This window comes from Aythya ferina (assembly GCF_964211825.1).
Source record: "Aythya ferina genome assembly, chromosome: 5".
Classification (NCBI taxonomy): domain Eukaryota; kingdom Metazoa; phylum Chordata; class Aves; order Anseriformes; family Anatidae; genus Aythya; species Aythya ferina.
In genome coordinates, this window is record NC_140301.1 from 53,752,804 (window position 1) to 53,780,406 (window position 27,603).

Consider the following 27,603-nt stretch of genomic DNA (forward strand, 5'->3'; position numbering starts at 1 on the left):
CTCAGATGATTAAGTTTTTACTGCTTCCTTTCAGAGATGCTTGTGAGCAACTAGAAATGATACAGTTATGAGCTAACAAGTAATGTAACTGGAACAACCAACATGGGCAATATCACTAACTGCTGATGATCACCTCATCACAAAGAAGTAAATAATGTCTTCTTCAGAGGACTTGGTCTTTCTCATCTTTGGAAATTATCCTTACCCAATACAGTATTTGTGGAGGGAAAATACAGCAGGGCACAAGCAATTTTCAAATTTCACCTCAAGAACAGTTCATCTCCATGTGCAGGAACTCAAGCAAAGGTAGCAGGATGTCTGAATGGATCAAGATGCTCCTGACAAAGTCCAAACACAAAAAAATGTATACAAGATGTGAAAGGTGCAACCAGGAAGAATACAAGCACACAGTCTGAGATGGGTTTAGGAAAGATAAAGCCCACCTGCAGTTGAATTGGGCAAGGGATGTGAACGACAAAAAGAATGGCTTCTATAAGTATATCAGCAACAAAAGGAGGACAGGAAAATTTGGACCAGTTGCTGAACAGGACAGGGGAAAAAGTACAAACAAAAGGCCAATGTATTCAGTGCCTTCTTCACCTCAGTCTTTACTATGAAAGACTTTTGGACTCAATGATCCTTATGGGTCCCTTCCAACTTGGGATATTCTATGATTCTATGATTCTGTGATTTTTGCCTTCAGGAATCCCAGGCTCCAGACACGAGTGGGGAAGTCTGGAGCAAGTAAGGAGGACTTTCCTTGGTGGAAGAGAATCAGGTCAGGGAATATTTAAACAAACTGAATACCCACAAATCCACAAGACTAAATAGGATGCACCCATGAGTGCTGGCCAATGTTATTGTGAGAGTATTCTCAATTATCTTTTCAAGGTTATGGCGGTCAGAGGAGGTTCCTGAGTATGAGAAAGCAAATGCTACAACTGTCTTCAAGAAGGGCAGAAAAGAGGATTTGGAGAACTAGCACCTCCTAGGCTCTTTTCAGTGATGCCCAGGGACAGGACAAGAGGCAATAGGCACAAACTGAAACACAAAAGAATCCCTCTGAACACCAGAAAACGCTTCTTTGTTGTGTGGGTGGTCCTCCTGGGAGATATTCAAAACCAAACTGCTCTAGGCGGCCTTGCTTGACAAGGTAGGTGGACCAAATGACCTCCAAAGGTCCCTTGCAACCTAAACCAACCTGTGATTCTGTGATTGGTTCAGTGAACCAACAAAGAATATTATTTATCTTGACTTCAAAGGGGTTTTTGACACTGTCTCCCAAAGAGTTCTTATGGGAAAAAATATATGAATTATTAGGCACAAATTGAAATACATAACAATACAATTAAATACAAGAAAAAACCCTCTCACAGTGACGGTGGTCAAACACTGGAAGAGGTTGTCTAGAGAGTTAGGAGTCTTCACTTTTGGAGATATTCAAAACCCAGCTGGATATAGCCCTAAACAACCTGCTATAGTTGAGTGTGCTGTGAGCAGGAGATTGACTTCCATAGGTTCTCTTTAACCTCAACCATTCCATGACACTGTGCACCAGGTAAAGCTGTCATGAAATGTAAAATATCTTATATCTTTCAAAGATACTTAGCTTTCCCTACAAATCCAGAAAATCTGAACCCTTGTTACTAGACCCAAACCAGTTAGTAAATAACCCAGAATCAGAACATGACAAAACCTGTAATGTGGCTGTAGTGTTATATCATCAGATGAGGTTCTGCATACTGGAGGTAAAATCCATGAGGGTTAAATTAAGACACAGAACAGATTTACTAGAAAGCTTCTGTTTTCTTGATCCAAGCATTTATCATCATTTTAGACTAACAGCTGAAATTCATCTTTTGTAATGATAAATTATAGCTGGATGAAACTTGTCTGGGCCTGCCCTTTATTTCATTCTTAGTTGCATTCCCTTGGTCTTTGAGGAACAAGTAGTCAGATTAGGAAGTCCTCTAACAAAATGGTTTGCAAGAAAGCAAGGCTATTTCTGTAAACAATGGAAAAGTCCTATTGCTGAATCTCTATTTGTGAGAGAGGAAAAGAAAATGTGGCTATTTGACAAAAAAAAAAAAAAAAAAAAAAAAAGGTCATACTGAACAGTCATGAGATGCCACAGGTAACAGTTAAATCTACCTTGGCATGAAAAAATCATACATTGAAGTGCCAGGAAGTAAAAGATTCACAGTTATTCAGAAAGCTACTAGACACAAAATGCTGGGAAAAAAAAAAAAAAAAAAAAAAAAAGTAAAAATCAAATACTCAAGGACAGGCTAAGGTCATAAAGAGAAACAATGTTTCTATAAGAGAAAGACTGAGATAGTATGTGTAAGCAGTGCTCGTAACAAGGACAAGGGAGAAAGGGAGGAGGACTGTGCCGGTACATATATTTTATTGCCAAATGGGCTGAAAAAAAATTCAACATCACTGCTATGGTATTTACTTCACTATATCTGAAGGACAGCAGCAGTGGAATCTGCTGTTTGTGTTAAAGTGTCAAGAGGGGAAAGAACAAAGACATGGAAACATCTGCTTTTAGAAGCCACTTGAAAAATAATTATGCAATACCCTGTCAAAAACATCTGTTAAAAATGCTGCTGTCCACCCATCACATAGAAAGAAGACATTTAAGGAAAATATAAGCAAGACCAGACCAGGAGAAGACCATGGCACATTTTTCTCTTGCAACCCCCATTACCAAAAACTGAAACCCAAGCATAAGTTCAGTAAGAGAAGTATATGATAGAAGAAAGCAGGATGATATACCACTGCTGAACAGATGGTACAACCTGCTGTTACATAATCAATACAAATTGAACCAGAAACCATGCTTAGAATGTGCACTCTTTCTGAATACAAACAAATTGCTTCCTGAGAAGTTGCAGCCCTCCCATTCACAGAATCCAATGCCTTGCAAGCAGTCATGGAGCTCATTCCACCAGAGCAAAACTATTCCAGTACAGAGTCTTCCTGCCCATCACATAGAGGAACTCAAGTTTTCTGTAAATCAAGTTTTCAGTAAATTCTGTAAAAACAACAGGATCCAAAGCTTTCCAACATGGATAAACCAGGTGTCAAATGCTAGTCCGTTGAAATCAATGGCAAAATAGATACCTAGGGGATAGGATATCAAGATAAGATTTTACTCAGTGCTAGAGAGTCAGCTAAGAAAACTGCTGAACTTTATCTGCCAGAGAGTCCAAATCAAAGTGGCTCCACTTCTTAAATCCTCTTAGAACTAGGTATCCTCTAACAGTAGGAAAAAGCTCACTACACTGTTTATGCACATTGCCATAAAGGGCAGTGGGCATATAATAGCATCTCCACACTTGAAGTGCTGTGCAAAGGTTAAACATGAAACAACAGGATTAACATCCAAACATTTCAGGTGGGCTTATAAGCCTAGTGCAGTATTGTGTTGGCATGATGTTACCTGAATCCTAAAGACCACCCTCTCTTCTTGACATTTTGATTTGCTGTACACACTTAACAGCTCATTCACATTTTAAAGCCTACACCTTCAGCCAAAGTAAAGAGTACATGTATGAGTTTTTAAGAGAGCTTATGTGAGCAAAAGCACAATACCCAATTTTTTCAAGTTTCTGCATTAACTACTTAGCATAGCTAACTTCACCCACAGTTCAGAAGACATATTATTGATGAGATTCTATATGGCATCTGACAGAAAGAGGCTGGATATGAGCCCCTGCCTCTCCTGTACGCTCAAGTTCAATGTCAAATTCAGTTACATAAGAAATTCTTTCTGCCAAAAGATCGGTCTCCTTAAGTTAACAGGAAATTCACCTTGGGCCTCAGAACAGACCCCTAAAATTCACCACCATAAGTGGCTGCATTAGCCTCAGAAGTGGGTATTTGTAGGAAGCAAAGAAATTTTTATAATCACAATATGGTTTATAAAATGCTTTGAGATCCTTTGTGGTGAGGGACAAGTTGGTGTCATGTAAGAAGATATTATTGTTGTATCAATAAAACAATGACTCCAAAATATAGACACCTTGTTGCTTAAGTTGTCAAAAGAATACATAATAGAGGGGGGGATTTAAACAGAGGGGAGATTTAAATGTGCCCAAAATAACTGTAAACCAGATTTTAGCCTCACTAAAATTTTCAGAAATTTTCTTCTCAAAACAATAGCTTGTTATAAGTGTCATCTCAATGTCTCCTCTGCTTATTTTTATATATTTTTATAATTTTTTTAGACTGTTAGTTTCTTTTCTTTCCTGAACAGTGATTAATTCCAATGATTAAATGACTGTGTTTTTTTTTTCTTTGTATTTTTTTAAGGAGCATCAAATGAGCTCAGAAACTCAGCCCCAATATTCAGGGTTTGGTAAAAGCCACCCATGATTTACTGCCCACAAAGATTTGCAGATGAGGAGTAAAACTTACTGTGTGTGACAGATTTAGGTATTTGTTAAAGAGTGGGAGGGCAGGTGGGAGAAATCTATGAGTATGTTCTGCTGTCCTCAAGTGTTTCTTTGAAATATTGTTCCATAACAAGATCAATGAGACAAATCTTAAACCTTCTCTTGCATATGGAGGATCTGTCACCTAATTCCCATGGAAAAATACACACTTTGGATATCTGGGAAGGGAATTTATGAAAATGAAGAAACACAGTGAGAGCTTTACAATATTCCCCAGATTAAAATGACACAAAGGAAGACCTCTGCCTATCACTGCACTTCAATTTCACTGGCAAGAACAGAAGATAGTGAACTATATTGCTCTCTGAATATTTTGCTCAATTAAAGACTGCAAAATTTGGCTTAAGTAATCCATGTTCAAATTCCTGTCTCCTGCAGCTGGAATGCAGTGAAGCCACCAGAATGAAGACCAAGCTAAATATTTTAACTGAGCAAGATACATTCTCATTTTGTGCTCCAAACTACATGGAAGTCTATATTATGAAATGGGATTATAGGATTAGAGCAGGTTTGCCTTTGGCATCTGGAAAGCGTGGCAATTGGCTTCTGTATAGAATTTCTCCAGCTAACATAGGTCACGTGGGTCAGAGCAATTTCCATGTCAGTGCAGGACCAGCATACGCATGTAAATGCCATATGCTTGCTGCCTGACTGTACATGATCTGCTGCCACTAACTCCTATTGCCAGCTAGTTTAACATTAACATTCAATGTAATATAATCAAAACTGTGGGCACCATACAATGTGCATTAAAAACATAAATTGCCCTCTCTAGTGACTATTTTCAATTGCCTTGGATGAGGGCAAGAGAAGAAAGACAGACTTCAGCTACTTACAACTGTTTACTAAAGCCTTTGTTTTTCTTTTTCTTTTTTTTTTTTCTTTTTTTTTTTCCTTTTTTGTCAAAGGGAACACAAACTAGAAAAAGAAATTCAAGAGACTTGGAAGGCATGAAAGCTCACCTATACAAGTGAAACGAATTTGGGTTAATATAGGGTTAATTTAAATATTAATCTTCCCAATTAACCCCTGATGAGACAGCAGCTTCTGGTATCATTTGTCTTGCAGAGTTTTATCTGAGAATCTGAGCAGGAAATTAATCAGGGACAATCTCTCAGGAGGAGCCACTCTGAAATAATTTCCTATTAAACAATCCCTGAGACTGATTGCTCAAATACTGTCAGGATGTACGCTGAAGTCCTCTTTTACATCTGACCAGGCTGCCACCTACAACAGTTGCTCAGCTCCACTGGACTCAGCTCTACTGGACTGTAGTCCAGTAGATAGTCGGTTACCTGATAGTCGGTTAAGTGTACATAGGAGAAATGAAATCAGAAATATCTGATTTGGGTCAGCTTCTTTATAAATCACCTAGTCCTATCACCTTCCAATCTTATGAGTGTCAAAAAAGGATTTTGAAGGTAACCACCTTCAATTACTATTAGGTCCATTTCCACTCAGAAATCTTTAATTTGATTTTATTTGTACGTCATTAACTGAGTCTTGCCAATGGGAAGGTAAAAACATTAAGGCAATAAACAGAAGTCAGTGGTATTGTTCCTCAAAATTCTCTGTCTGTCCTTATTTCTTCTTCATTAATGCTGAAATAGAGCTTACAACAAAAGCACAAGCCTCTGCAATTTGATATAAAGCTGTAGCTGCATTCAGTTGCGTACATTCTCTAGCATCACAAGTCTCTGAGATCAAAATTATTGTGAGCTAGAGGTATCAGATCTTCTATACTTCAATAATACCAGTTCATTTTGTAATACCTGGACACTACTTGGACACTAATATCATCTGTGCTACAGACTTCTTTTAGGAAGAAACTCACTCTTGATTTAAAGGTAGAAAATGCACCACAAATCTAGGTAAATTGCTCCTGCATTATTAATCACTATTGACATTAGCACTCTAGGCTGAATTTCTCTAATGGACAGAGGAAATAACACCTTTAACAGCTGTTTATATGTTACCAAAAAAAAAAAAAATTCTGTCAGAGACCTATATTTTAGAAACTCCAAGAGCATTTTACGTATGCTAGTTCAACCTTTTCCAACTTTATTGTGAAAATAATGATTATAAGACTGGACACAGTACTCCAGTAATGGTCTTCCTGCTGCAACACCAAAGGTAACATAATCTTCTTATTCTATTTGATAAACATCTTTACATCTATCCAAGCATCATCATCAGCCCTTTCAGTAACACCTCTGTAGGGGATGCTCAAGTTCTATTAGTTTTATATTACTTATTATAAATGTTATTCAATGATATTTAATACAGAGTTCCACTTTCTAAGCATAGTTATACTTTTATGTTTAGACATATGACCCTTAATTTACCTATATTAATCTGTATTTTTCAGAGGGCTGCATTTATCAAGCCTTCAGGTTGTGCATATATGTAAACCATTTTCATCACCACATTTCTTCAGACAAATGGCAGCACGATGTGACCAGATCCACACTCCTCAGACATGCACAATGGATCAGCCAGCATTTTAAAATCAGAATCTGGAGGGAAATCTAAGACAACTGCAATTATAAATCATATTTCCTTCTCTGCCATTTTTATTTCATCTCCAGATTCTACCAGCTGTAACATATTTCATTCTAGAGCCTCGATTAAAATAAATAAATAAATAAATAAATTGAAAGCCAGACTGGACTAAAAACACTGTCCTCAGGGTAGAATTACACCTATGACTTATGAGCTAACCAGTTTTTAATTCATATAATATGTACTACACTGATTTTTCATGGTGATATTGTTTTTTAAATCATAATGTCATGTGGAACTTGGTCAAGAGCCTCACAGAGGCCTGAGTACATCATGGCAACCACCTGTTAAATACACTGTTACTCGTTGAATCTGTCAAAGGAAAACTAGTCTGTGTGACCGAAGACTATATAAATTCAAACTGTAGTGAAACTTTCTGTTTAAAGCAAGCACCAACACATAGTGTGAAGAACAGAAGACTTCTGAACATTCATTTCCACACCCTGCCCTCTGAGCTGAGGGACTAGCCACAACACACTTTTTTGCAGTACAGAAGCTCTTCTCACTTCTACATAGCTACAGACAGTTGTCATAACCAATCTGATTATCAAGGATGTGTCTGGGCTGCAATGGATTCTTTCAGGAGCTGCGATGGATTACATTCATGCTGTTTACTGTCACAGCCATTTTTAGATCTGGTAGATACAATATACTAGGAGCAGCAGCAGCACGCCTGATGACGTTATGCACTCATTGAAGAACAGTTCCATTATTTTACTACATGTAAGCACTGCTGTTACATTCCTAGTACTAGTGGTTAAATCTCAGTAGCATCCTGCCTCCTTCACAACTGCCTTTTTTGGTTTTGTAATAACTAATACCTCATTAAGTTCAGATTGCATAAATAATGCTTGCAAAAGAAAAAAAAAATTCTTATGTACATAAAAAATGCATATAGGGTTGAAACTCCAGCATGCTACCTTTTAAGCTTTGTGGTATCTGCCCACTTTTCTGCAAGTATATCTACTGTCAGTGAGAGAAAGTCAGGCACCAAAGCAGATATTTTTATGAAGGATTTATTTCCCAGATATACTCATGCCAGCTTCTCCCCTAAACCACTGAAAATAGGCTCAATTTCTATAAAATACCAGCATTCACAGCAGTGAAAATACAATAAGCTGAGGCTGCCCATAATACTGCAGAGCAGACTGAGCAGGCATCTTGTCACAAGACACATTTATAAAGTTCTGGTTCTAAAAATTAAAGTCTGACAGCAGCCTATATCTCCCAATTTATTCTAGCTCTATGATCTCCTACAGAACTACTTGAGCCGCCCCTGCAAAATTATGCATGCCAAGCACTATGTGTTCCATTGAGTCCCTCTCTTTTGAAAAGCAGAAGATGGGAACACAACATATTCAAGAATCTGGACACGGATATTATTGCACACAACTGCACCCTCAAGAATGGATCATTTCACCCCATTTTAAAAGACCAGAAAAGTGGCTGAAGAGAAGGAATTCACCATGTATCTTTTTTTAGTGGTTTGGTGTTTTGTTTTGTTTTTAGTTTTGTTCTTGTTTGTTTTGATTTTTGTTGTTGTTGTTTGTTTGTTTGTTTTAAAACCAATTGAACACTGCAAGGTAAATACAGTCCTTAATGTAAGAGCATTGATAGGAGATTTCCAAACCTTAATCAGGGAGTCTGTTCCTTCATCTGGCTGGTGGAGCAAAATATGTCATCAAATATTTGATCACGATGTGCACCAGGTTCTTCAACCATCTCATGTCTACAGCAGAAAGAAGACATAAAAAGAGACTTCTTTGCAGAGACTTGTAAATTAAATGAGAATAATGAAAGATGGAAATGGAAGAGGTGATGGATTTGTAATTTTTTACCAACTGCAAAATCGGTATATCTGGTGGGATCCAGTTCCAGTCTGACCCGATTTAGGTTAGAATTAAAGAAGAGTAATTCAACCACTTCCAATAAAAATACCTGAGTATAACCTGCAGGATCAAGACAAACTCAGGGAAAGTCAGCATGATAAAAAAAAAAATCTCTTACAACTGCTTTTAATTGGTTAAATTATTTCACTCCATATGGATAGAACATGTGGTGGTTATTCTTGTTACAGAGATACAATACATACCTCCAATCAATGAAGTTGGCAATCCTGTTACACTCATCATCATTTGAAGTTATGAGATGCATCAGCATCTCATTTGAAGTTATTTGGCAAGCTTGCTCTGCAGCAGGTAGAATTCCTGAACCAAGACTGGACCAGTTCAAATAGCAGAATTTAGAGCACCAAGTGAGAGACTTCCATTTTGAATGAAACTGAAGACCGTATTTTGTGAATTCCATACTAACAGCACATAGTTGACCTACTTGATGTGTAGCAACTAGATTTAAACTCCAAAAAGGTGTGTAGATAGCAGGACAATTAGTATATGTCTACCACATTTTCTTAGAAAGGGAAAAGGCAGTTCAGTGTTTAGCTCCAGAAAAGCAACAGCACTGCTGACCACATGCATTAACAGAATACTGGCTTCTCAGCAGCCTAAGAAGCCTCAACAGTGCAGTGTCTCTGTGTCTACACACAGGGGGATCAGATCACTTCCTTGGATTTAGGTACCTAAATTCTGCCTAAGTTTTTCTTTAGGCATCTAAGTGCTTTTTTGGATGTCACTCTAAATTCTTACTTACTTATCATAGAACCTTTTCCAAAAACTCCATTAATTTCTCTAGCAATTACCAGAAGACCGTGAGATGATTCCACTAATCTACAAAATAAAGTATTAGATTGCTTTTCTGTTTTTAAATGAACTACAAAAGAAAATACATCTGCAAAGTAAACCTAAAACATTGGATTGTATGACTAAACCACTTTATAATAAAATATGTGGTGACTTCCGAGACCCTACTGCTGCAGACCATGAAAACTATTGCATAATTATTATTAATAAATGTGTAAATACACATCATTAACCAGTTATTATGCACACACCTCTCTTGTCCACACGAAGAAACAGAACCACTTCACAAAACTCCACATCTTTGCAATGTCCCCCACACTACTGGGAAATCATTCAGCATCTGCATGAAAAATTTCTCTGCAAAAGAACACATTAAATAAAGATTTCATGTTCTAGAAACAACAGAACATCTAATCCAGGCAAGTCTAATGATTTTGTAGTATTTTCTTCGGGAAGACAAATATTCTCTTTCCTTCTTTCAGAATTTCAGGATGTTCAGAAAAGTATCATTGCACAGGACTGGTGTAATGGTCATAAAATGAACTAAAAATATTAAGATTTGTGTTAATTTTAAATAAATCTGCATATTAGAACAAGAAGGAATCCATATGATTTAATCAGGACATTCTCTCATTTTCTTTACTATGTAAAACAAAAGAAGTCAAAAAGAAATTGCAACTCATCACCCTTACAGGAGGTAAATTTTGTTCTTCTTGGCAGACTTTTAGTATTCAAGCTGAAAGATGTGGGCTCTACTTTCATCTTCTTTTAATTTATATAATGACCCTGTTTGTTCGTGTTGCAACCAGATTCTTTATGAGCTCAGTATATTGTCAACAACAATAGGACTCAGCTAGGTTTTGTGGATGTTGATGCTGAGTTGCAATTGAATTTATACGGATCTGAGGTTTGCCTAAACCACAACCTTCAGATTCATGACCAAATTTAGGATGGAATCAGGCCCATGTTCGGAACCAGAGCCATTCTTCTTCTACATGGTTGTTTAAGGCACTCTAAGGATAATGTTCCACAAGAGAGATGGAGGTTTCACTTCTCTCAACAAAGTAAAAAAATATAATACTGAGATATTCCCCTTGGAGTTCAAGAGGGGTAGCTATAAGAGCAGTAACAGCCTGTGTTTTTGGCCTTTTCAAGAAAGTAACAGAGATATCTGAGCATATCAAATCACTAACCACAAAAGTAAATTTCAGTGTTAGTATTTTGCATCAGTATTATAATTAAAAGTATGCATAGAAACATAAATGAAATGGGAAAAAATGAAGGTCACATACAGTGTCTTAAAATGTGTCTTGGAGACAAATATCCATTAACTCTTCATCTACCATGGTTCATGATCGCTTTTCAAGATAAAGTCCTGCAAATGCCATATGAAAAAATGCTATGAATTACGGAAGTGCATGAAGCAGCTCTTGAAAATATGAAACATTCAGACACAGACCTCAGGAACTATGGCCATAACAAAACTCCTTGGCTAACACAATTAAACTATTGCCTGTAGTAACTATGGCAGAAGACTTTTCAAAGAGCCCTTTAGTCTCAGAACACTTGCAGTCCCATTAAGAGACTCTACTAGCATTCTAAATGAAATTACCATTGTAATTTAACCTAGTGATAAAGTCATGGCAAATATCACTGTGATTATATTAGTGGCTGTAGCTCGATTTCTTAATGGAGGAATGCAAAATTTCTTTCAAGAGCAGGTGCAATATCAGCAAACGGAGTTCTGTGCTCTTATAGATTGTGGCACCTGAATACAAAATGTTGGTTTTTGTTTTGTTCTTTTTTTTTCTCTTTTGCTAAAGAATGTTACCACTATAAGTTCAACTTAAATATGCTTTTCTCTAACTTAGGGGCCACTTCCCACAGAATCCAGTATCATCAAGAGCTGGACTTCCAAAATCAAAAGCTTATTTTTTACGTTACAAATTTTTTCTATTACCATAAGAAGTTTGTGTCCATAGAAAATACGGATTGCAGTACCCCAAAGGTTTTATCTCCATTCCACATCCAGCTCTGGCATGTCTCCTATATCCTGTTTTATCTCAGCCTCTAAAATCTATTATTTTTTAAATTGTGGGGTATCAGGGAAGCAGATAAACAGGGCAGGCCAGGATAAATTAAGATCACAAAACCATACTGCATCTTCAGTAACTATCTGATCTCCCACAAAACAGGATTTCAAACTTTCTTTGGATTCATTAAGAAACAAATTCCCAGAAGCTTTCTGTGTATGACGATAGCCCACTTTCCCTTATATTTTTTTAATAATGATTCTTCAGAAAGGGCACAAACTGATTCCTTGGAGAGATAGTGCTTTTTATCTACAGGGATTTTGTAAACAAATTGATCCAGCTGTTTTGCTTTAGAACTCTCCAGACATAGTAAATTATTCCTTACGACATCAACACTTCATTTCCTCTATTTGCAGTTAACATCTCAAAACAGACTACTCTTCAAAAGACAAATAACTGAAATGTATTAGCATTAACAAGATCATTCAGACACTTTCTTAAAAAAAAAAAAAAATCTGTCTTCTATATATGGATACATTTGGTGCCATAGAATACTTTCCAGAAAGGATCAAGATCAAATGTGTTTGGTCCTTTTCCTAAGCCACTGAAAATTTATCAAAGAAATCTTAAGAATTTCATTTTTCCTTTCCTTTATTATGCTGTGATTAGCTGCGTTTCTGTTTAAAAAAAAAAAAAAGACATTCAGGATGGATTCCAAATGCTGTTAAAACTCAGACAAAAACTAGTTTATCTCCTTAGGATCAAAATAAAGTGGGAAAAAATAAGAAAGAGGAGGAACAGATCTATGGACTAGGCAAAATGAAATTTAACAATATTTGATAATATATGCACATATAGACTCAAAAATTAACAAAGAAGAATGAAAACTGCTCCCTGTGTTTCTTAGTGGCATGCCCAATAGGCCATTCTTCAGAAATGTGTATAGAGATTTTATTATTTTTTTAACTAACAGTAAAAAGTACTAATTGGCTTTAAAGATATAAGAGACTTTTAGAGATAAGAACAAGACAAATATATCATCTGTAAAATAAAAAACAGTTCCTGAGCTGTAAAATAAAAAACAGTTCCTGAGTCCCAGGTGAACACACTGTATCAAAACATTTTTTTTTTTTTCTGAGTTCACTAATCTTCTTTAGATATTTTTCTTCCATTTTACAATGATGTGACCAGTTTTTCCATAATCTTTCCTAATTACAGGCTTTCTGAAGGTCACATGCTGACAAATATAGCAACCAGCTTTCCATTCTATACTTCCTGAATTAGAATATTTGCTTTAAAATGAAATCATTGGTAGCTTTCCAGTTACTATAAGGACAGCAGGATCAACTGAGTGCACAGCAACAGATTACAAAGCAGGTGGCTTGAGGCTAAATCTAAACAGTTTCCTCACATAGCTTTGTAAAGTGTGGTCCTGATAACTCCTAATGAGTGTTAAGGGCTGTCTGGTCACAAGGTCTAGACAGGTCAAGGTCTAAGGATCGGAGCTTCTAATTGCATTCTATTAAATACTCGGTTGTAAAAGGTCACCAGAAGACCCACTAGAGGTATACTGACTATTAAACAGTAGTGCCCTTAAAAGACACTCAGGACTTAAAAAATTATAAGATACTGAAAGAGAAAAAGAGACAGACAAAAAAGAGGTGAATCTGAGGACACAGCAGAAAATTGAGGTCATTGTTCTATATCACATTCCCCATGTAAAAGAGGAATTTGAAACTCATAGTCTATTGAAGCAGTTGGTATTTGGCAGCATCAAGTCTAATGTTGAGTTAAACCATTTAGGAGGCAGATTTGGAGAGGCTTTCATTGCAAAATGAACAAATAATGAAATACACTTATTTCATAACCTGTATTTGTTACAAACACATCTCACTGAGCTGTTGTTCATTCCCTAAAAGCTAATAAAAAGGAGAAATTAATATGTCTAAAGCCAGCATTTTTTACTTCCTTTAAATAAAAGCCTCATATAAAAGCTCTTGTGGTTTGGTGATACTGTGCTGTTGCTGACTGGCAGGGCAGGATTTGGCGATGCACCCCCTTAAAGATTGTTGTTATGCTGTTTTTCTCCCACTATGAGTACTGGGAGGACACATCAAATCAGATCACTCCAAGGGGAGAGCACCTCGTAAGCATGAATTATTCAGTGACAGGTTTTGAACCAGCCACAACACAAGCAGGTAGTAAAGAGACAACAGGCTCAGGCTTTGGCTAATGAAGAGGGCCACCCACATGCACACAGCCAAGAATGCTAGGATTCAGCTAGGTCATAAGAAAAAAAGGTAACGCTTTATGTTTCAGGACAAGGAATGCTAATATGTAGTGCTAAGGACTGATATTGCCCACTTGGGAGGGTGGTCATAGGAACCAGAAATACGGTACCCAGGGTTAGGAGACAAATTCCTGATCTTCCCTTTGAGGCAGTACAGAAGTGCTGGAGTAACTTCAAAGTATTATGACATTTCCCATCTTTCCTTTCCTTCCCTTTGAGCAACCCGAAACATGGCACTGCTTAGAATTTCTGGACCTGCAAAACATTTTGGGGAATGATAAACTCCAGGTTTTATGAACTTTCTGGTGCTTCTCAGCCTTCTTATAACCCTCACATTACCTGGACTGCAGCCTTCCTTGCAATATCTTGGCTCTGCTGTTCCCAGTTTGCCTGGAACCAATTAATGCATTAGCACAAAAAATGAAAAAGGAATTAATCATCCTCTTCTGAACCTCAAAAGATTTATTTTGGACAGACCTTTGTGGAGATGGGGTAAGATTTGAACTGTGTTACCCCTTCCTAGCTGACAGAAAGTCTTGCTATTTATTTCCCTTCTTACCACCTGGCACCTACAGTAAGTAGTGAGGCTGCACATATCAGGCTTGCTTCCCATGCCCCTATCCTATATAGCACATGGGTAAAAGCTGAAAAAGAACACCATCTTCTACCTACACTTTCCTTTTTTCCCTTGCAGGATGCAAACTTTCCAGTACAAGGTGGCAGGACATGCCTCCACTTTGTCATCTCATCTTTTGATTGACTTCTTTGGCCTCAGAATACAACATACCAGTGCCAACAGGAACCCTCAAACTTTTTTTACCTTCCTTCTGCCACCCAGCAGAATCTCAAAACCTCACAAATCTCTTCAGTTCCCTATAATCATATATATACAGAAAAACACCTTTTTTTGCAAGTTCCCTTCCCAGCCATGGTTAATGGACTCATTGTTGCACATGTGGCACTCTTCCTGCTTTGCCACCCTCCACCAACTCTTCCCACATGCTCAGAGCACCCCTAAGAACATACTGAGACTGACAGAGTCCTTAAACATGAAATCTGAGGGTACTTTCACTGCTGACAAGCCTCTGCCTCTTCCTCCAGCTCCTCCTCATTCTGCCTTCTGTTTCTGGCCTTGATAAGCAGAAACTGAGGGAAAGCTCATAAGGGCAGCGCACATCACCAGTGCACTAAATACTGCCTTGGCTCTATGGAATTAATCTAAAGATGCTCCACAGGAACACCGTTTAATAAATTCCCTCTGTTCCCATGGCAAGCAGATGGTAACATGGGGATGGCAGGATGGGGTTCAGTCCCTCCTGGTGCCAGGAGGAGGCAGCTCAGCCTAAAGTAGCATAGCCATCCTGTAGGCCTCCGTGTCATGCAGCCTCAGAATGACCAGTGGCCCTAAGCCCAACTGCATCTTCTTCACATTTTTCCTCCCTTTACAAGTTTTGCATTTGTCTCCCAAAACGCTCTTGTATTTCTTTTTTTACACTTAGAAACACAAGGATTTGCTTTTCAAAATGCCAATTTAGATGAAGAGAGGGGAAATGATACATCAGGAATAAGACGGAGTGCTCAATCCTCTGGCTCACTAATTAGGATTTATGTACTGGAAAAATCCAATTCCTGGCACCGGTGAGTTAATAAAGAAATGAAAAAAATGTCTGGAAAATTAGAAAAACTGGTATAATTATGAAAGAAAACCAACACATATGGTCATTTCCTCACACATTGTTATTAGCACCACAATTATTTCAGCAGGAGGGAAGCTGGGAAAGAAGTAGTACAGGACCAATGAAGGAAAGCAGTAGCAGGATAACCTACCACTCAGATACTGACTCCTGAGAGAAAGCAGACTTGCTGTTAAACAGGCAAGTCGACTTTAAAATGAACTTCTTTAAGCTGTGATTTATAGTGTTTAAACTGGAGATAATTATTTCCACTAGGGGTATCAGAACTGCAAAACTCCCTAGTCCCTTCTGTGCAGTCATTTACATTGGTAAATAAATTGCTAATATTCTGATTTTTACATGCTTTTTCTAGTGGTAGGAAATGAAATATGAGGTGCAAGGCAAGAGAAAACAGTTCTCTACACAGCAGCTCGTAGAGCATGCATGTGAGTGTGATGAGGATTCACTTGTATGCTCTTGAAACTCAAATGCTTACCATAAAGATTTCCCAGAGCATGCCAGTGAATCTGGTAAGCTACTTGTCCTTCTTTCATAATTGTTTTTATGAGGAAGACAAGAAAAAACTATCCTAGGAAGAATGCCAGTAACAGTTATGCTTTGTTGATTTTTCTTTGAGTTTTTTTGCTTTTATATTTTTGTGTGGTGATATTTCATGATATGAACATTTTGACAGTTTAATGGGGTTCTCTTGCTTCTCCTGCAGTGTAATCCTTCAGGAATCTGATACACAATGAACCTCTCACTAATGTATCAATTTTTAAGATCTTTTTCTTTTTTAAAACATGCATAAAAACTATAAAAACTAAGCTTGCTCCATAATTAAAATATGGTAATTTGCATACTGCTAAATTGGATGAGATCCAGTAAGAGATTTAGATTCTTCAATGATAGCCAATATAACACCTGTCCTTCGATCACTCAGTTCCTACAGGAAATTTCAATAAAATAAAATAAAATAAAATAAAATAAAATAAAATAAAATATTGAGTGCCATTCAATGCACAGGGTAAGTTAGTTCCTCAGAGTGCAATCCAAAGCATCTAACACACCACACAAGCACATGATAGCAATATATTCAGGGGGTAACTACCTAGAACTAGCCAAAGGTAAATGCCTTAAACCTTGCTCATCCAGTGAGACAGTTTGATTTACAGGATATCTGGAGTCCAGAAGCCTTTACTCATGTTATATACCTGTCTGCCCAAAAAAAAAAAAAAAAAAAAAAAAAAAAAAAAAAAAAAAAAAGTAGCATAGCTCATGCTTTTCTTTTAAAAACAGGTTGTAAAAACAGATAGATTCTTGTCTTCATATAATCACCCAGTGGTTGCCCAGACAGTAAAGGATCTTAGTTCTTCACTCAGCTCAACAGACCTCGAAGTCCTCCAACGAAGGTGTCCTACTTAGAAGTTTGCTCAATGCCTCAAGCACAATCAAGAAGATCTGGTCCCGAAACACACACCAAAAACTGAAGCACAGCAAGATCAATAGGTGACTTACTAGGATATAAGGAGGCATCTTTTTTTTTCCCTTCTACAGGTCCTTCTTCTGTACTGTATCAAGCAGCAATTTCATGTAAAATGCACCATACATCCTGGGAACAGAGAGAAGAAACACTGGTCTCTTTGTGTAATCTGAGTGTCCAAGGAATCCCTATTCTTTATTTGTGCTCTCTTCCTCTGACAAAGAGAATATTTGACTGCTGTCAGCACAGAAGCATGTGCGTTTCATGGAGTAAAATGAAGAATGCCTTGCCATGCAAACCAAGATTACTTCATAGATTAGAAACTCAGTATAACTCAGCCAGTGGACAATGCAACAGTTCATCCCATTAGACAGAGGGGACTGAACTTTCCTCACTTTTCCTACTCAAGTACCCCAATGAGCAAGCTGGATGGAACCCTCTGTGGTGGCTTTTAGAAATAAATCAGCAGATGCAACTCCATCATTTTGTGAAATGTTTGATTCTCTCAGCATGTGAACATGTCCCTCCTGAAGTTCACATACCTGCTAACTTTATCCTTTACCACACTGATACATCATCCACCACTATAAGTATCTTCTTATATGTTTTCTGGCATTACTTAAATACCCACTACTTTATTTTAAATTATGCTACTTTAACACTTGGTTTTATGACTTGAAATTAGCAAAGCACCCTTCTCATCCTAAGGAACCAGTCAACAAAACCCAACTATATTCATCCCAACCATCTCAAAAGTTAAGCATACCAAAGTGGCACATTGAGGGAGGTGAGGGGAAGGAATCTGGACTAGTGAGCTTGCTGTGCTTCAACTTGGAATGCAAAAAAGCGTCTCAGCAAGACTATACAAAACATGTATTTGCTATTTACATTTACAAGATAATGTTTTCATGCACATACATGTTATCCTGAATATATATATATATATTTCTATATTAGAATGTGGAGGCATAAACATAGGGATCTCTATTCCTAGATCCCTTTCAGGTCAGTATGTGATTTATATATTGAGTTGCTTTGCCTTGCCCAGATTAAGGTGCATGTAAAAAAGTGAACCCTCAGGCTCCTGGGGAATGTACTGACAAAACAGTGAGTCACTGTTGATCACCGTATCGTAGTGTGTTTAAGTGAGATGGCAGAAGCCCCCTGTTATTACTGGTCCCTTCTTAGCCACTACCCATAGTGGTGGGGATGATCAAATTGTCCATGAATCAGCTCCTCTGTTAACATCATCAATAGCCTGGCACGTTCAGCTAACCAGAATTTTTTGACTGCTTGCTTTGCCAATGACCTTTGGCAAATGACCATCAAAAGTTACCTACACATTTCAGCCATTCCTTCCAGATGGACTGCTACTTCCATGAGAAAAGGAGAGCACAGGGGACAGCTGGAGGGGTCTACCATTTCAACAGCTTGGTTTAATCTTTCTGTGTTCATAAATCAATGCCTGTAAACTGTAGGAACCTCCAGCTTCAGCTGGGGACAGAGGAGAGAAAAAAGTTCAAGATCTCACTTGCCCATTATCATCTGTGACTGATTAATGGACAAGATTTCCAAAACTGATTAGCTATATCCTCTTCCTTGGTAAGTAAAGGTGCAGCTGTGCAACTGAAAATACTTTTTTTGCCACCCCTTTGCCCCTTTGGTAACCCATGAGATGCTTTACAGGGACAAGATACTGTTATCCATGTTTTTTATTATTATTATTATTTGTTATCACTAAAAACAGATTACCTAATGGACAGCATTTTAAATTGCCAAATTTGCTTTTCATCATTGATATCATTTGTTTACTTCAGGTGACAATGAAGGCTAATTTGACAGGGTTACTTTCAGATAAAAACAGGATCAAATACCACTTCTCTGACACATAGAAAGAATGATTTGTGAGCATCTTACATCTTTGCATCTCAGTGTACTTAAAAAAAAAAAAAAAAAAAAAAAAAAAAAGTGCAATTATTCTCACCCATAATTTACCTACCAAGAAACTGAGGTGAGGTACAAAAGGGCTACAGGGCATGTTATATGTAGAATTGGAATCACAAAGACTGGCTCCTTTCTAAATATTAGCCCACCCTGTCTGCTTTTCTTTTCCCCTTACTTTGTTCCTTTTGTATTAGAAAGTCTGCTGTCAATGACTCTCTTACGATTGACCACACAATATTACAAAAGTCAAGAAAGTGAAAACTAAACAACTGGAAAAAAGCAACTGCAAAGTGAGACTATGCTAAAGCCTTTGTTTCTTTTTTTCTTTTTTCTTTAAATTACTCCTTATTTTCAGCAACTAACAAAGGCTTTGATTAATATTTTCTTTGTTCAAGAATCAACATTTTCACTCCTGCTGTTCTGCTGAGAGAGAAATCAATACCTATCCTCTGAGATATCCAGAAAGTCACTAGGAAAGCCATAACAGAGCAAATTTGGCATTTCTCAAATTTCTAGACAAAAATAAAACAGGAAAAGTATCATTCAATGTTCTTTAGGGAACATAAAGCAGCAAAAAAGGCTCATGCCAAAGCTTAATAAAAATTATTTCAAATCTTCCTTTAAAAAAGTGTGTGAGGGAGAATCATTAAGCTGGAATCCATGGAAAGAGAGTTGTTGTGCTTTGGGGTTTTCTTGGTTTGGATTTTTTTTAAGAGCTAAAAGAAATTTCAAGGCTTACACTTGCCTTGAAGCCTCATTGCCAATTTTTGTGGTTTTACAACCACAGTTTCTTATTGCTTTTTCTTTGTTTCTTCTTCTTTTTTTTTTCTTTTTTTTTTTTACTTTTTTTTTTTTTTTTTTGAGAAAGGGAGGAGTTGTTTGTTTGTTTTTCTAAAGTACTTCTCCTTCCCATTGTCATATATGATACCCACACACTAAACAAGCGAAACTAATAGCAAAGGGCAAGCAGAGAAACTGCCTGTTCAAACCAAATGGCCTTTTCCCTTCTGCATCACCAGAGTCTATAGGCTCTGTGCAACATGACTACTAAAGTGAGAGGAAACTTTTAGCTATCTTCCCAACCTGACACCCAAGACCTGTGGTACCTTAACTTCTCCACCAGTTTCTTTTATAGTCTACAGGCTGAGATAGCATCTGTGCCCAGTATGAAGGAGTTAAAGCCAGTAGGTAGGACACGCTCTGCCTAGAAGTGAAGGATTGAGCATGCATAGCTCTCCAGTGGAGCTGCGCCTGGAAAAAGCAAGGCCTCGAGTCCATCTCATGGAGACCACAAAGAGCAGACAAGTCAAACACAAGCGCCTTCTTAGAATAATTCTGACACCTTTTGGTGATACGGATTGTGAAATAAGGGAGATGACCCTGAGGATATTTCGCAGGCTGCCACATTGAAGGCTGACCTCTTAGATATGCCAAGTGATAGACTCTTCTTTGGAACCCATGCCAACATGAATCCAGACATAAGTATTGACTGTGGTCTCACATGCAGAGATCCTTCTATATTATGTAGAATGGAAATGGGTAAATTGTCAATGTCCTGTTAGAAGCATTCTGTCCAGTATTGGCTGATACTCAGACAAACCAAAGCCATTTTTGCATGTGCAAGTCTTCTCTGGATCCAACTTGAAAAGTCTTACTACAAAGGCAGTCAAGGGGAAGCCAGGTTCTGACAGCAATACCGTGAGCTCCTTCATCTACTACCCTGGATAGTTTCAGTATTTACGAGTTTTATTCTTAAAATCCTTTATGAAGAAAGAGCAAAAGTTTGTTGTTTTTTGCTGTTGTTGTTGTTTGTTTTGTTTTGTTTTGTTTTGTTTTGTTGGCTTTTGTTTTGTTTTTTGTTGTTGTTGTTTTTTCTGACTGCTGCAGGCCCCTACTAATTTGTCATATTGTGGTTTATGTTATGGTGGGGGAGAAGATCACATCCTTTGCTGATTTTTATGCTTATGATTTTGTAACTTCGTTTGAAGTTTTAAATAAATAACAGCTTCTTACTAGTAGCTTGAAATAAACAGTGAGTTTGTCCCTGGCCTGCCTACAGTATTTCTTTGGTTTTGTGGCGGGTATTGGCAGGGGGACAGAGGTGAGAGTAAGATGTTCCCCTCTGCCATTTTTCTTGCTGCACACTGCCAGAAAACCTAGTTTCATATGCCTACTATCCTCAAAGTTGCAGGGACCACTCCTACCTATTTTCTGATCATCTCAGTGGATCCAAAGCAGGTAAGACTGGGGACATCTAGAAAATAAGGCTTTAGAGATATACCTACCTCAGTCCTGAGACCTACCCAGACTCATTGCCAACAGCCTCTTTGTACTAAGACCCTCCAAGACATCCATCCTTCCCAAAGGCCAGTACCAGCACAATGTGATTCCATACCACATTGTGTGGATTATCTGTGATTCAGGCTTGCATGACAGTCTGCACTGTTCTCACAAGCAAAATACCACAAGGGAAAATCTGAATTGTTGCTGGTTTTTAATGACTATTTTTTGACAACACTAATAAAGCATTTTACAGTTTGTTGGGGTTTCTTTCCTAAGTATTTGACCCTTTACAGTTTAAAATAAATTCTAACACTTTCCACCACAGAAGTGGTGGAAATTCACCACTGATATTCAACTGATATTCACTACATCAAAATCTGATAATCTCCTTCTGCATTGTGAGGACTGCTCATGTTTTTCTTAGCTAACTCAAGGTGGGAATCTCAGAAAAGCATTTTACAAATAATTAGTTGTTATAAGGCTTGTTTACTTCTTATGCACAGGAAAAAATATTGCTGTAATAAAAACTGAGTGAAAATAAATAAAAGGAGCTTTAAATTAAAGGAGCTTAAGTTTTAGAAGTGTGTTATAAACCAGAAAAAGATGCAAAGGCCTTGCGCGTCCTGAGGAAAGGGTGTCTTTCTTCTGTATTTTACAGTATTTTTAAAGTTTCTTGAACATAATCAATCTGTTTTACTCTCTAACTTTATACTCTCTGTTCTACAATGTGCAAAAACAAATTCCCCTTTAAGCCATTGTTTTCCTGACCACAGGAAACTACAGACAGTGAGTTTAAGATTCGTGTTCCTGAAGCAGTATGTGTTATGATCTCCAGTATGGTCAAGCTCCTGCTTGATAGCTTGTCTATGCATTTTATGACTGTGTATGAAAATGTTCTTATGAAGTTTCCCCCACAGAAATGAGGATTTACTAACATTCAGAGGGGCTGACTTGCCACAGTTTATCCAAAACTTAAGTTCATTATCACAGCCTTAAAAAGCTATAAATAGATATTCCAGAAGAGAAAAATAAGAATCATACTCTTCCCATCTCTCTCTCTCTCATTCCCATCTCTCTCTCTCTCATCATCACACATTACATTTTTCTGTAACCATCTGTATAAAAGCTCCTGTTTTGCTCCCTCTCAAAAAAAAAAAAAAAAAAAAAAAAAAAAAAAAAAAAAACTCTCAGTCCATCAGCCTTCTAGTTGTCTGCCTCTGTCTTTTGTTGGTTTTGTTTGTTTTTAGTCTCAGTATCCTTTGGCCGTCCCTTTTGCTCTCAGTATTTCACCTCCACGTTTCTTGTAGAACTGCCTTTGCATTTCAGCCTCCTGAATCAGTTTTCTCTCAACTCTACAGAGAGTTTTTCAAGCCCACATGATCATTTGACTGGGTGGTGCAAAACCACTAAACCTGGGCATGGAAGCATATATTATTTATAAAAACAGAAAGTTCATCTACAGATAACATTCCTATTATAAAGTCTTGGAATTTTGTTCTGCAGCAAAGAATAAGAAAACATGGAGTGAAACTTCCATCTCATCCTTAAGACAGACAGCTTTCTAGGGTTCACTGAAGAGTAGCCTGACCTGAATCTTACTTTTATTCTTTTTACAGTATACACTGCTCATCAACTAAATACTAAATCCCCACTATCTCCTTCCTAGATTTTAGATGGGTCTCTTGTCAGAGATTTTGTCAGTGTGCTTCCACAGCCCTTTATATTTATATATATATGTATATAAATTATGATCTAAAACTAGTGCTAAAGATAACCCATATAATAGAAGTTGCGAATAAAAATCAGAATAAAAATCAGAAGTGAAATTTAGCAGCACGTAAGGAGTGGGCCATTTCAATATAATGTCTAGAGGAAATCAAAAAGGTAGTTTCCTGAAAAGAATAGTCAGTGGACTCAGTAAGGGGGATTTTTCAGCTCAGAAGCATGGCAGACATTGGCAGAGTTTCACTGATTCTAAGGGAAACCTGCCAAGCTGTGTACAAGCATCATCCTCTTTTTATATTTCCAAATAAATGAAGTGTTTCTGACCTATAGATTAACTCTGATCTTTGCAGTATCCATAAAAATAATTGATATCCTGTCTTTGTCTATGTATAGATATGTATGTAGAGTGACAGAAATGTGTTACAGATAAGAAGATATTTGGATATTTGGAGGACATTTTTAGAAGCTTTCACTGGGTTCTGCTCTTTTTCTCTCTTCAGAATACCTGCCATGATATATTGTAAAGAAAAGAAGCTACTTAGAGTAATAGGGAAAGATGGTGAGTAATCTGGGAAAAGCATGGGTTTATAAATCTGAATTTATAAAGAATGTGAGTCTGATATCCCTCAGTTCTCCATGTTCTACAGTTGTCTACATCTGTGCAACAATGCTACAAAATGTTCAGATAAGATCACCTTGTGCAGATGCTGATTATTACACACAATGTAAAGCAAAAAAAATCAAGCCTTCTGTGTTCTAGTCACCCAATGTAGATGACTAGTAGATGTTTATTCAGACAACTCTCCTTACAACTTTAATACATTTGTAAGAGAACTATATGAAAAACACATTCTCTGATGGCATTATACTTTAAAAGGCTCAAAAACAAATAAATTAATTTAGTATGTTATGAAAGAATTAAACAATACCAACATATTTTTACCATTCCCATGAGGACTACTTTTTTTTCTTATGGGCCTGCTCTTTGCCTCTTGCCAAAACACAGCCCCAGAGACTGCCATGATAAACCTACGTGAAGAACAATTACCATTTCTGAGCTTACATCTGGCAGAGGCCACCTTCCTAAAAAGGAAAATTCAGAGTGACATTTCTTCTGACACTGAGCCCTCTGGGAGTTAACTACAAAACACATTTCCTCCTTCATTTAATACTACTTTAACAATCAGAAGCAAAATTTTAACCTTTTTAACAACATTTCCTTTTCCTTTTCATTTCATTTTATTTCCTTAATAAAATTAAAATTCTTTTTTGATTGTTTTGGCATTTAAAATGATATGAGCAACTAAAAAAAAAAAAATTAAAAAAAAATACATAATTCTATGAGATTTTAAAGGGTTTTGATCCACAAAATAAAATAATCACATAATAAAATATGATTATTAGCTTTAAACTGACATAGTCGGTTATCACTGAGTTAAAAGAATTGATGTATTACAGATAAATTCTAAAAATCTTAACCAGAAATTGTAAGATACACCAGATAGCACGACTCCAGAAAGGGCTTTTCCAAAGAGCTGCTCTTGGCAAACACATGAACCCTCTCGTCACAAGGCCCAGCAAGCCACAGTGATACTGGAGAAGAGACCCACTTGCACATAATGGTGAGAAGAAGCAAATCTTAGGACACACTGGAACAATTCCTACAAATACTGAAGCTATCAGAGTCAGTCAACAGAAAAACCATCACTGAGTTTAACAGGGCCAGGTTTTGTCTCATTAAAGTCTCTTCACTGCATAGCAACTTTGCTAGCTCACCAGAGCTTCAGTCTTCTGTGAGATTGCCAACTTGGCTACCTTGATCATAATGGCCAACCCACTAGTCAGTTCATTCGTAGATAACTGGAATTCTAACATTTCTGATTTTACACACTGTTTGAACTAAGGGTAGCAAGATTTTAAATGGGCAGAAAAGAATTGGCTTTGGATATGAAGAAATGTTTAGAAATGAAACTTATAAATGTTTGCAGAAGGGCTTATGAGTCCACCAGGGAACTATTACAACATGATTCCTCCTCCCTATTCGAATCAGCATCTCTACATCAACCAAGTTGCACAGTGCCATCCCATAAGTACATAGTGAAATGGGAATTATCTTATGGAAATGCTGGCTGCAAACACATTTGTACTTTGTTCTCCAATTCACTTAAGTTTGCCTGTTGTGTTATTGAGAAGACAGCCTTGACATGATAGTTAAACTTTTACTCTGTGCGACTCTGGTAAACAAAGAGCCAGATACATATATTTTTTAACTGAAGACAACGCCAGATTTACATTTGTAACATAACTACTACAGACTAATCACATTTTGACAGAACCACAGCAAATGAACTGTTCATTATTCATTGTATACTAAAACTATAAATGTATGAAGATGTAGTCATCTTCTTATTCTGATTAGAGACAACAGTTCCTTTTGTAGTCAAATACACAATGGAAGAAAGGAGGTAGGAAAGAGAAGCATACTGGAAAAGTATATTAGTATGATTTGACACATATGTCCCATAGCTTTTATGAACAGCACTGGTAACAAGTTTTAAAGTAATTAATGTGTTTTAAGGGGATTTTGGCTTTCTGTTGCACTTAATATGTAATAATTATCAGAACTAAGTGCATGGATAGGAAAAATATAAATGTACAAAGACCTGTATTTCTACAATTTAAATTTGAAACATGACTACAAGATAATGCCAGTAATGGCAGTAATTGTATTTCCTGTGCGGAAATTAGATGTATATGATGCGGTTAGAAAGAAAATAAAAGTGAATATTTATATTTGTGATCATACAAAGCACCAAAATAAGAATATTTATGTTTAGAACAGAAATTAGGTAATTTAAGATAGATCCCTAGAAGACTTCCTTTTACAAGAATAACTTCAGGAGAAAAAAAAAAAAATGTTCAAAACAGCTTATTTCTGCACATTAGCAGCTGAACTCGCAAGAGATTATAGTTTATACTTTTTAGTTTCTCTTTCAAGATTGCTAAGTTTGCATACACATAAAGCCTCAGATATTATTTCCCGTGACTGATCCAACCCCTGGTGTTTGGGCTCCAATTCATATCCAAACTGGATTGGATTTATTATCCAATTTATTATTATATATCCAATTTATTACAATACAAAAAATCTGAAATAAATGGAAATAGTGACAGTAATATTACTAAAGATGAGGCAGGATTACTTTGTCATTGGCACAAAGCATCAGTAGAGATGTCAAGATTTAGCTCAGTGATGAAACCTGTTGATACATCTGGGAAGTGCCAGACCTAATAGGGATACAATAACAAAAGTCATAAAATAAAAGCATGATGACTTGTCTATAGATTCTTAGCATACTGGAAACTACCAAAAGAAAGGAAAAAGTCTGTTCTAATCATAATTTGGGACAGGAACCCAAAATAGCACAGGAGAACTCATAGAAATATATATATATATATATATATATATATATATAAATATTCCATATATGTATTTGCATATACTAAAGAACAGAGAAATGAAGCATATTTTCATTGGATGGACATAGGGGAAGAAACTGAATGCATTAAGTATATCAGATTGCCAACACCTCTCCCGGACACTCTTTCACTACAAAAACAGTAACAGAACAAAGGCAATGCTCTGACTACAGCTAGAGAAAAGGCAAAAATATTTTAGGTATCAAAGATATGATGACTTTTTTCACTGGACACAGCACAAGTAAAGTATGCCATGTACTTGAACATATACTTCTCAGGCATTGCAGATTATTTTTTGTTGAGAGGAAAGAGGAATTTTAGTCAATGCAACAGTATGATAGTGCATAAAATAATAGCTTGAGCAGTAACAACTTGATAAACGCATAACCAAGGTTTGTTATGGAGCCAGGAGAACCTTTGAATTTGAAGAAAACATTCCAGACATGGACACTACCCTTAAAAAAAAAAAAAAAAGAAAAAGAAAAAAAAAGAAAAAACTTGTAAACACTGTTTTAAACTGGACGATACGCCAAAGCTCCAAGATTTATTTTTTTTTTTTTTTAGAAAATGAGCTTCTGTGTATTTTCACAGAATCACAGGATGTTTTGGGTTGGAAGGGACATTAAAAATCACCCAGTTCCAACCCCCCTGCCATAGGCAGGGACACCTCACACCAGATCAGGTTGCCCAAAGCCCCATCCAGCCTGGCCTTTAACACTTCCAGGGAAGGGGTAGCCACAACTTCTTTGGGCAACCTGTTCCAGTGCCTCATCCTCAAAGTGAAGAATTTCTTCTGAATATCTAATCTAAATCTATCCTCTTTTAGTTTAAAACCATTCCCCCTTTTCCTATCACTCCACTCACTAACAAAATGTCCCTCCCCAGCTTTCCTGTAGGCTCCCTTTAGGTATTGGAAGGTTGTTATAAGGTCTCCCCAGAGCCTTTTCTTCTCTAGGCTGAACAACCCC

At 37.0% G+C, this 27,603-nt stretch overlaps 1 long non-coding RNA gene across 5 annotated transcripts in view; it reads right to left on the bottom strand.

Annotated features, from left to right (window-relative positions):
* Window positions 1-27,603, bottom strand: part of LOC311437606 — a 161,950-nt gene that overhangs the window by 121,299 nt on the left and 13,048 nt on the right. For 4 of the 5 annotated variants that reach the window (XR_014693579.1, XR_014693580.1, XR_014693581.1 and 1 more), the window contains exons 3-6: window positions 17,239-17,332; window positions 9,976-10,081; window positions 9,675-9,751; window positions 8,656-8,754 (exon numbers count right to left, since the gene is read on the bottom strand). This is a non-coding gene — a long non-coding RNA (uncharacterized lncRNA). The remainder of the gene's footprint in view (window positions 1-8,655; window positions 8,755-9,674; window positions 9,752-9,975; window positions 10,082-17,238; window positions 17,333-27,603) is intronic. The other variant, XR_014693578.1, reaches the window with a different exon arrangement.